We start from the raw sequence: 12266 nt of genomic DNA on the forward strand, positions 1-12266 counted from the left end.
TTGAAGCATTTCATAAGCAGCTTGGTTCAACATACGTACACACCTTCATAATCAACCAACATGTATAACTTCATATTAACATACGTACACACCTTCATATTCAACCCAGAACAAATATAACTTTGATTTCACAGTGTGACATGGTATAGAGGTTTTTTTTTTTTTTTTTTTTTTTTTTTTTGCATTAAAGTCGACCAACACAGGCTTCTCAGCCTTTTCAAGTAAATCATTCAGGTATGAAATTGTTTGCTTCTTTGCTACAACCTGATTCATCAACACTCAACATCATTATATGCACACTGCACAACAAAGATGTTACAGTTTACATTTGAGTATTTTGGTCTCTTGGGAATAAAATTAATTCACTAAGTGCCCAAAAGTTAACCAAAATTAGTTGCTATTAGTTGATACACGTGTAAATTAGAAAGTTTAAATAGCAAGTTGCGGAGAATCAGCGGCGATATCTCCGACATCGGTTTAGATAGATCTGGAACATCGATCGTCCACTCCGAAAGCATGAGCATCGGAGCCTTTGAGCCACGCCGCATGACAGATCTTGTCCACTCCGAAAGCATCATCGTTACAGCAAGTCACATAGCCTAAAGTAAAAAAGTATTTCTCAACATTGAGGTTGGTTTTCAAACATCTTGCAGAAAGTAAATGATGCCATTTTATTTCATGGGCTGAAAGTATACAATATTATAACCATCCTTTTTTGATAATCGAATTCATATGTTCATACACGTAATCGAATTTGACAACAAACACGAAGCAAAAATCTATTGAAATCGTAATTATTCGCAACGTTCATAAATGTAATAAGCTGAATGAGATGAATAAACTAACTGTTTAGAAGACCACGAGTACATTGCCGCCACTCGTTTTCCTCGAAGAGAATTTAAACAATCTATTACATCTAAAGATTTCAACAAATTTTCACAAAAATCAGTCACAAAAAATTGTATACGGTTAGTCAGTTAGGTTATCATTACGGCTGAAAAGAATTGAAAAGTTTACCTCGAAGATCCAGTCCATCAGAACAGGAGAAAGAAACATTAACATGCGGATGCTCAAGCTGGCCGTTACGGCAGAGGTAGTAAACAACGGCGACTCTACGAAGTTTGTTAGGCTCAATCCAGACCTTTGTGCGTTCAGGACTGCGTTGAATTTGATCCTTCCATTTCCGAGACACGTGGCGGATCTCCGTCTTTGAAACCTCCAATGAAACTGTTAACACGCAAAAATTTGTATACAATTAGTCTTCAAAATGAAAATAAAAATCTACATTAAAAGATTCATACAAGAAGCCAATAGGTGAACACATAACCGAGTTTTAGCCAAGTAGAGTAGAGAGGCTGCAATATAATGTATATTAAGCCTGAAAAACTGTGGGGGTCAGGTAGGTTTCGCTAACGGGTCAAAACGGGTTCAAGTCAATGTGGGTTTATGAGCAAAGTGAGCCCGGGTAAAAGGAGGTCATTTTAAAAACAATGTCAATTTAGTTCGAGTCAAAACGAGTTAAAGCTAAAATATTGTTTTACAAAAAAATACAACCTAAGTTTACACACTATATTTTTATGGTGGCAAGTGGTGACGACGGGTTCGGTATCACCTACTTTTACATGATATCTACCAATTTAGCTTAATGCTCTTACAAAAAAAAAATCTAACATTTTAACTAAAGCACATAACGAATAAAGTAAATAAAGAAAATGGGTTTGTGGGCTGAGATTTGTGATGTCATAATTAATAAAACTCGGCCAATTGTAGCTTTGTAAAACACGAAAGAGAGAGGAGCATGAGACCTTTGCTAGCATAAACCAATAACACAAACATTCAATGGGAAGAGTGTAGTATCATAAAAACACACAAATCTGATGTGATTAAGTTCAAAAACGTCACAAATTCATCATCGTTTGAGCAAATCACATAAAACTCAATCTGTATTATCATACCTAATAATATAAACTAACAACACAACAATCAGATGTGAAGAATACAACATCATACCTAAGTAAAACTAAAAAAACGCACAAATCTGATGCGATTAAGTTCATAAACATCATAAAACTCATCACTGCTAGCGCACATCATATAACATTCAGCAAATCTGATGTGATTAAGTTCAAAAACATCATAATATTCATCATCGATAAAGCAAATCATATGAAATTCATCATATCTGATGCGATTTAGTTCGTCAACAACACCAAAATTATCATCATTTGTAATAAGATTAATAGATCTGAGATGAAAGAATCTTACGTGATGAAGAGGTGCTCTGCGGCAGCAGGTTAGTTTTTAGATTGTGTGGAAACCCTAGATAAAATATCTTATATGTGGAACACAAGATTGCAATGATTTTACCCCAAATATATCGAAATCAATCAACAGAAATCGAACCTCCAAATAGCTGTTAGATTGCGATGAAGGTGAAGAGTAGAAAAAAAAGCAGATCTTTCATGTAGGAGAAGACATTTTACAATTGATTAAGAACAAAGGAGAGAAGAAAAATAGAGAGGCGGCAGAAATTTTGAGGAAATGATTAAGGTTAGGAAGAACACATGGAACATAAAAAACCCGGTTCAGCAAGAGGGAGACGTGGATAGTGTAAATGATGAACACGATAGTAAATGGAAGGAGAGGTTGACACGTGTTTCAAATAAATATGGAAGGGACATGTGTCCCAACCTTTGTTCCTTTATTAAAGATAAAGATAAAGATTTTATATATATTAAATAAAAAAACAATATATTTTTAAAAACCTCATTTATTACACGTTTTGAATAAATATAATTAATATATTAAATAATAAAAAAAGAATATCTTTAAAAACATCGTTTATTGTGCGAGTTGAATAAATGTAATTTTACATACCAAACAATAAAAAATTTATATTTTAAAAAATCCCTATGTATTCATGAGTGGAAGAAATATAATTTTATATACTAACTAATAAAAAAGTTATATTTAAAAAAAAACTTTGTGTATTGTACCAGGTTGAATAATTCTAATTTTATATAGCAAATAATAAAAAATGTTATATTTTTAAAAACCATGTTTATTACACGGGTTTATCTATTGTTAAAAAATTCTTTAAAATTATATCTTTAAAAACCTCGTTTATTGTGCGGGTTGAATAAATGTAATTTTATATACCAAACAATAAAAAAATATATTTAAAAAAAAACCCTGTGTATTCATGGGTGGAAGAAATGTAATTTTATATACTAAATAATAAAAAAGTTATATTTTAAAAAAACTCCGTGTATTGTACGAGTTGAATAAATCTAATTTTTTATAGCAAATAATAAAAAAATGTTATATCTTTAAAAACCCTGTGTATTACACGGGTTTATCTATTGTTAAAAAAAGCCTTTCTAAATCAAAATGGATTTATTATTTTTTAAATTAGGTTAATACTATTTTAAATTTTTGGTTTGATTAATAAGTTGTTTAATATAATTTAGTTAACAATAATAATATTAACATTAACAATCTATAATATTTATATTTTGAGTGAAACAATATTTTTTAGTTTAGATAATACATTACGATTTGAAGTTAAGTTTATGCCAATAATTTAGAGTTCCCAAATTTAATAGTTTTCAATATTAATATACAAACGATTTTTTTCCAAACGTGATAATACTAAACAACATTCGATTATTATTGTATAAACTATTCAGACATTTTGCATAAGTAAGAGAATATTATATTCTTGTGAGGATTTGTGTTCACGGAAATTGACTTTACAGAATTAATTTTAATAAAAAAAAAAAGATAATGAGTCGATAAGATTTATGTTAATTTAATTAATATTTAATAATTTAAATTAAATAATAATTATCTATAATTAAGGATGGTCTAGAATATTGACAAGTGTCCCAATATTGGTTTATTTTATTATATAGTATAGATAAAGATGCTTAATATTGAAAAACCATAGGTTAGTAGAGCCGGCAAGACTTATGAGAAAATTCGTAACTCTAGTACATTCAAAACTTGAAAATGGAAACTCGGAACATTCAAAAAGCTATCAGAATGTGACCACTAGATCTTGAGTTCGAGTCTCACAATGGGGTTGTTTTATCTTTTGAATTGGTGTATAGACATTATAGTCTAGTGAAGATAGATATGATCAGATAGTTTCGCTCGTGACACGATGATACTCTAGTGATACTTCAGTGATTTAAAATTTGCCTTTCAAAAAAATTCAAAAAGCTAATAGAATGTGTATTTGAATACTAAGAACATGTATTCTATTAGTTTTAATTTATTTTATGGGTATGTTGTTAAGTGGATACACACTCTAACGCTCTGTTCCTAAGTCTCATTTAATAGGGGGAGGGGAAGGAAAAGAGATGAAAATATGAAAAACCATGTTTTCGAGTTTCATTTAACAGGGGGGGGGGGGGGAGGGAAAAGGGAAGAAAATATGACCAAATATGACCTTATATTTATCCTTCTAAATTGAAGAGATTAGAACAGAAAATTTTCCTTCCCATCCCCCTGTTAAATGAGACTCAAGAACATAGTGTAAGTCTCTAGTCTCGTCTTTGCTTATTACCTAAACTAGTTTACCAACATTGAAACCGACAATATAGAATAACTAGAATTGTGGTTAAGGATATGATATTTATAGATTTATAGTCAGTTTAGACGAGTAAGTTTGAGAAATTGACATCTCAACGGCTAATTTTTAAATACATAAGACCATCCTATGACCATAGGTATACCCACAAAACTGATGAATAACGAGTAATAATACTGCAAGAATAAAACCTCAAATAATATATACATTTTTTTATTCAAGTATAAACAAAACGCATATCATGTGTGACTTATTTTAATCGTTATTGTGATAGTTATTAGGTTTATCTAATAGAAGATCTTTTTTTTGTACTATTATGTTTTATCATGTTTAAGCTATCAATATTTTTCAAAACATTTTTTTGTAACTTTACTGTTATATATATAAACTATTTTTTATATATAACTCAATACAATATTGCAGATAGTTGTTTTATTTGTTTTTGTTAATAATTATGTCATAAGCAATTTTTAAAACACAGATACAAATATCACATTGTGTAAAGAAGTGTTAGAATTATATTTAAAACTGTTAGTTTTATATATAACAGAACTTCTTACAAAAAAATTAACCTAAGCAGGACACAACACTATTTTCTAATAAAGTAAAAAAAATAGTAGTGCTATATTTGAGATGCATAATAAATACTTTGTTATCTATGTAATAAACCCTAAAAAACACCCCACCCCTTTACCTTCACTTGCCCCGTAACATAACATCGGACTCTCTCTTTATCATATCATCTTTGTCACATGACCCTCATCCATACGTCAAAATCTTCTCTACCTCTCTCACACACAATGTTGTTGCTCCTAAATGGGTACTAATCAATGGCTTGGGTTTAGGGTTGACCAAACACACACATACATACACTCTTAATCGCTTTAGTTAAGGTTTTGGTACGTGTTTCTCATACATACATACGGATTTCTTGTTTAGGTTTTTTAATTTAGTTTAAGTTTAGCAAGTTTTGGCTAGGGATTTCATGTGTGAGGTTCGAAGGAAAAGGTGTTGGGACTTGGGCAAAACTGGTGTGAAGCGTTGGCCGGTGATGATGGTGGCGTATAAATGAAGTTTTCCTTTTGAAAAAAAAAACCCCTCAAATAGATCATAGTTATGTAGTATTATAAAATTAAAAAAGAAAATAAAAGAAAACACACATTATGGCGATTACACATCAAAACAAAAAATGTACATCCATTTAAACTAAACAACCTTTTTCTAATGACTTACTCAGATTTTATTTGATATTTGTTTTTTATTTTTATTATAAGTTGGATTGTATATGTGGCAATGTTTTCTAGCTATGACTTTTCTTATAAAGTATCATTTCCCACAAAATTTTAAATCCCAACAAGTGAATGGTAAAAGTTGACCAAAAAAGAGGTTTAATTTAATAAAGAGTAAATTACGTTTTTGACCTCTGAGTTATATCAGTTTTACTATATTGGCCCAAAATAAGATTTTTTAACAGATTTGCTCTCATGGTCCCTATAACTAACCTTTTTGGCCCCTAAATCTAACCAAACCCCAACTCAGGTTAATTTATTGGTCACATGTTTAGCACATGATGTCTAATTTGGTCATTTTACCTCCCTCTATAAATAAAACGCTAAACCCCTGTTTTTTCACTTCATCTTCTTCATTAAATATAGACACCCACCGCCGGCCATTAATTTGGTCATCTTCTTCATTTTACCTCTCTCTACCATCTTTCTCTGTACACATATACACACAACTGTATAAATATAGACACCCACCGCCTGCCATATTTAACAAGAACATACGTGAACGGGATTTGATGAACAACAGGTTTATAAATTAAAATGGCCACTGTCTTTTGAATCAAGAGCAGGTTCAACAATTAGGCAAGAAAGACACAAGAAAGAGACACATCAGGTCATTTTTTTTACTAACCACAAATCGGCAAGATCTGGTGGCGGATCTAGAGAGGGAGCGCGAGGCGACGGTTTGTTCTTCACGAAGAAAAATATCAACCACCACCGGAAGTTGCAGGTTTCGCCGGATATGGCTGGCGGTGGGTTTTTTGTGTCGTGGTCCGGCGGATTGTTGATTTTTTCAGCACAGTCAAATCCCCTTCACCAATCGTCGTTCTTGTTGATGTTTTTCAGCACAGTCAAATCCCGTTCACGTATGTTTTTATTAAATATGGCAGGCGGTGGGTGTCTATATTTATACAGTTGTGTGTATATGTGTACAGAGAGAGATAGTAGAGAGAGGTAAAATGAAGAAGATGACCAAATTAATGGCCGGCGGTGGGTGTCTATATTTAATGAAGAAGATGAAGTGAAAAAACAGGGGTTTAGGGTTTTATTTATAGAAGGAGGTAAAATGACCAAATTAGACATCATGTGCTAAACATGTGACCAATAAATTAACCTGAGTTGGGGTTTGGTTAGATTTAGGGGCCAAAAAGGTTAGTTATAGGGACCATGAGGGCAAATCTGTTAAAAAATCTTATTTTGGGCCAATATAGTAAAACTGATATAACCACAGGGGCCAAAAACGTAATTTACTCTTTAATAAATGATGGATTGAATTGGTAAGAGGCCTTAACCTATATGTAAAGGCCATACTCTTAGGAGTTAGGATTATGTAAATCTTTTTTTAATTATATTGGCAGATAAGAAAAATAATTAATATAATCTGAGTTATTATTGTTATTCTTATTAAAGTAATGTTCTTTTAAACATAATAATCTTCTAGTATTGGAGCCCGTGCTTTGCAGCAGGATCGTAGGAGGATACTGGTGAGGTGTATTTGCAGTTTGCTACATGATATATCGATGGGTTATTATTGACAATGCAGGCTTTAATAAAAATGGTAGAAAAAATAAGCAATCAACATGGTTAAGTAAAAATGCCTAGAGTTAAAATTTAGCTTTAACTATAATAAGATAAATAAAAATAATTAAATTTGTTACCTGACATATTGAAGGGTTAAGTTAGACCATACGTGCTTTAATTTAAATGACGTAAAATAAACAAGCAACGCAACTAAATAACATGTTTATAGTTAAAAGTTAGCTTTAGTTATAATAATAAGTTAATTATATACTAAGTAAAATAAACAACTTCACTAAACTAAAAAGGTCATATGATAACGAGTTCGTTACAAGGATGGACCCTGTGGTTTATAGTGAGTTTCGCCTATGGGTACTAACTTTTTTTTTAACTTGTTAAGGGCAAACGGGTATTAAGCCTCACGGCTGTTAAATTGAAACGGTAGAGGCCCTCACGTGCACATCAGTGAGGGCATTTATGTCTTTTCCACCCATTTATAAAATCCCCAGACCCTTCGAATTCATCAGAAAACTCCCTCGTTCACTAAAAATCCCTGAATCATAAAATCCTGGCGATTACAATTCTAGGGTTTTGATCGATTGTCATATAATGATTATCAACTTGCACATTAGGCAAGAAGATGATGATTATCAATTGGATGTTTATCGTAAGTTTTAGTCTGGTTTTTAAGTTGATCATCATCTCATAGCTTTGTTTAAAATGATTGATTTACTTAAATTTTGTTGCTTTGTTGTGTGTTAGGTGTCTATGAAGAACTTTTTTCTCTAAAAGTGCACCATGGAGGATGGTTTACACAATCTCCAGATAGGATATACAAGATAGGATATACAAGAATGGTCAGATTTGTTATGTAGACTCGATATATGATGGATGAGGTGATTGCGGTGATGGTTCTTATAAATGTTACGTAAACATAGTGAATGCCGTATTAGAGTTGAGAGTTGAACCCGAAAATAAAAATATAGAACCAATAAACATTCTACCCTTAACTTTTTTAGTTTAATAAAATAAATAGATCATTTACATTACATTAATTTATATTTAGTGAATTTTGTTAATTTCAGGATAAATAATTTTGAAATCTAATAAATATTTCAAAATATTATATTATCTTCTATTCGAATTGTTTAAATTTATATTAAATTAAATTTTATAATTATCTTTTAATTAATATTAATTATCTATAATTAAGTAGGAGAGAGAGATGAGAAAACTAAAACATATATGGCTCCAATGAATGATATGTGTCTTCTTATTGGTTTATTTTATTATACAGTGTAGATTCAAAAATCAATTATGTTTAAGTAGGCCTAATATATAAGGGAAATTCAAAGTGACATTTAAAGCATGAATTATGTATTTATGTTCGAGGAAAAATAAGAGAAATCTAATTAACAAATGTGTCGTGGGTTAATTAAATCCATTTTCACATCACCGCTACGTCGCTGTCACATAAGAACTTAACTATTAAGTAAATTCTTGTTAATAGTGTGTTGTGGATTAACTAAGACTACCCGTAGTGGTAGAAATTTCAGCGTTTATTTCGCCAACCACGCTCGAAAACGCCGAAGACCTGCCCCCTGGGCGTTTTTGCTCATTTTTTTCGATTTGGCATGTTTGAAACCACGCTTGAACAATTTGAAACCAACCAATAAGGCCGTTGCAACGGTCAAAAGCAACAGATAATTTTTATTTTTTTTTCTTTTTTCCTTTCGCACCTTTATATATATACACACTACAAATCACATTTTTTACAAACAAAAACCTATACAATCTCAAATATTAAACCATTTTAAGAAAAAATGGATTCCCCTAGTTCCTCATCCATCGCAAATTATTACTATAGAGAGTTTTTAGCGGATGAAGGTGAATCCACCGATGAGGAGGTCGAGCAAGAGGCGGTTAGAGTGCTTGTCAACTAGCGGTGCGATATATGAAGCATTGTAGCCGGCCTGAACGTGAAATTAAAACAAGAGATTATATTGAACGAGACCGACGTGCGGCAAACGATCGGTTGATGAAAGATTATTTCGATGAAGCGCCAACATATCCGAACCCATAAGTTTTTAGGCGTCGTTTCCGGATGAGTAAGCGTTTGTTTCTACGCATCGTCGAGGACTTTGAAAACAACTTCGATTATTTTAAACAAAAAGTGGATGCGAAAGGGACACTTGGATTCACCGGTATTCAAAAGTGTACGTCGTCGCTACGAGTCCTTGCTTACGGAAACACGACCTGTTGGAACCTGAAGGTTTATGCATAGAGGGTTATAATAGTTCAAGGGCTGATTATGTGATATTTTGTTTTGTTTATGGTTTGGGTCGAAAACTTGTATGTTGGGTCTAGAAGGTTTCGAGTGGGCTTTAGGGGTTTCGACCCACTTATGTTTAGTATATAAGTTCACCTCATTCTCTATAATGAGGTTGATCACTTTGTGAAAGCTTAGAGCCAGCCGAAACCTAGAAGGAGTCTTGTATCAGTCACCGTTTACCGTTGAATGCAAGATATTCTGGTTTGTTTTGATTACATATTGTTTCGGTTTTATTATAAGTCTTGAATCATCTTGTGTTTGTTTTCCGCACTCACACAAGATCAAGTTTGATATCATTGAAAGATCCCTACGGGACTTACACGACCGACATCAACGACGAGTATTTAAAAATGATCAAGAAAACAACGCAAGACACCTTGGAGCATTTTTGTCGCGGTACATTCCTATACTTTACTATAAACATTACAAGTATTTTTATTTTTTTAGCTTATGGTTGTATACGTTTGTTAAAGGTATTATAAATTTGTACGGTGCGCGTTATCTGAGAACGCCCAGTTGGTACGACCTTCAAAAGATTTACGAGGTCCATTATAATGAGCATGGTTTGCCGGGTATGATCGGGAGCTTGGATTGTATGCATTGGCGTTGGGATAACTGTCTGACCGCATGGCGAGGTCAACACACACTGGGTGACCAAAAAGGACCTACTTTTATTCTTCTGGCGGTTGCCTCATGGGAACTTTGGGTTTGGTTGGCTTACTTTGGCGTGGTCGGGTCATGCAATGACATAAATGTTTTTGAACAATCTCCGTTGTTAGAGGACTATATTTCTGGCAGAGTTCCAAAAACGTCTTTCTACTCAAACGGAAACTACTAACCCCATGGATACTATTTGTGCGACAGAATTTATCCTAGGTATTTGATTGTCGTGAAGACTTTTAGTGATTCGTTCGATGAAAAAAGAGCACACTTTAAAAAGGTTCAAGAGTCTGCGCGGAAAGACATTGAGAGATGCTTTGGGGTTCTTAAAGAACGATAACAATATTTGAGAAATCCTTGTCGTGCATGGACCAAGCAAAAAATGAGAGATGCTATGTACGCTTGTATAATCATGCACAACATGATTTTGGAAGACGAAAGAAAGGCGATATGCCAGAATTATGTACCGGAGGCCGTTCAGGAGGAGCATCTGCAAGCGTCAATGGAAGAAATAGTGAATAATGCACGAGAATTGCATTACGAAACCCACCATTCCGCGTTAACGGTTGATCTGGTACAACACGCATGGCCGACTCGGTATATCCGAGCTGAGGAAGACGAAGATGACGAGAATGACAAAAGCGAAGATGAAAATTAATGTATTTTTTTAAGTATGATCGTTTTTATTTTTTTATTTTTAATATTGTAATTTTTTTATTTAATGAAATATTATTAGTTTTTAAATTTAAAAAAAATAATGATTATGTAATATTGGTTGGGGCATTATTGGGCGTTATTCCACTACGCCCTTTTGTAAAAACGCCCAATAATGCCCCCTTGCAGAGCCGTTACAACGTTTTTAGAGACCCCAAACGAACTACGAAGTAGAGGCCCTTTGCAATATTTGTTCGGTCCGGTTCATGTTGGGTCGGTTCAGATTAGATCGCCTAATAAAAAAATTAAATCACTAAATTTAAAATGTATAATGAGTTGTCTTTTGGTCCAGTTTTCAATTAAATCAGTTTCGGACATGTTCAATCCAAGCTCGAAAACTACTAAGAAAAGTAATCTAATATATATTGTTAAGAGTTGCATTGATAGCCATTGAACTTTTACTTGGAACTAGAATGTTTTTGACCATGTTTATTTTTCTTGGACTCAAAGTTTTCCATCCATTTAATGGATGTTTAACCATCGCAGCATTGATGGCTTTGATGACTCCATTCTCATTTCAAGATATTTAACCGATACAAATTATAATAATACCTTAATGGCTTTTACTATTTCAGTTTTTTTGAGTTCAATCTCATCATTATTTGGTGAGTTTTAAATGCGAATTGGGCTTTGAAACTAAGCCTTTTTTTTTCCTAAACTATATTTGTTTTGGGCTTCTTTAATGAAAAGTTGGTTTAGTTTTACATTTGAGTTATTTATTTGGGTCTGATATATGTACTATACATAAACACTTTCTAAAAATTTGAAGACCCTTATATTTTGGTGACCCTAGGCCCGTGCCTAGGCTGGAAAGCTTATTGGGCCGGCCCTGCCCCCTTGCTGACTAGACTAACACATGGCAGAAAACGCCCAAGGGTGGGGACATTATACACATGGTCTAAACACCCAATACCAATAACTAAAAAAACTTAAAAAATAATAATAAATAAATAAAGCAAGACATGTGATTGGTTTAGATTGATGTTGACCGACCATCATTACCTTCTTCTTCCCATTAACCAAATGTCCATCAATGGACCAGGTTAACTTGGTGGGGCGGTGCGACGGCCGTTAATGGCTTACGTGACACCGTTAACAGTGCCTTAGTTAACCTACAACAACCAACCTAATAAATATTCGTTTTTAAAATTAGGTAAATAGC

At 33.0% G+C, this 12266-nt stretch overlaps 1 long non-coding RNA gene across 2 annotated transcripts; it reads right to left on the minus strand.

Moving 5' to 3' along the window:
* Positions 1 to 222: 222 nt before the first annotated feature.
* LOC110909105 lies at positions 223 to 2556 on the minus strand. 2 transcript variants are annotated; one of them, XR_002575143.2, is made up of 4 exons: positions 2266 to 2556; positions 1018 to 1227; positions 847 to 916; positions 223 to 599 (listed from the first exon to the last, which is right to left on the minus strand). It is a non-coding gene; the product is annotated as an uncharacterized LOC110909105 (long non-coding RNA). The 2 variants fall into 2 exon arrangements; XR_002575144.2 differs by lacking the exon at positions 847 to 916 and having other exon boundaries at positions 2266 to 2553.
* Positions 2557 to 12266: the final 9710 nt, after the last annotated feature.

The sequence above is a fragment of the Helianthus annuus genome, chromosome 14 (genome assembly GCF_002127325.2).
Source record: "Helianthus annuus cultivar XRQ/B chromosome 14, HanXRQr2.0-SUNRISE, whole genome shotgun sequence".
Classification (NCBI taxonomy): Eukaryota; Viridiplantae; Streptophyta; class Magnoliopsida; order Asterales; family Asteraceae; genus Helianthus; species Helianthus annuus.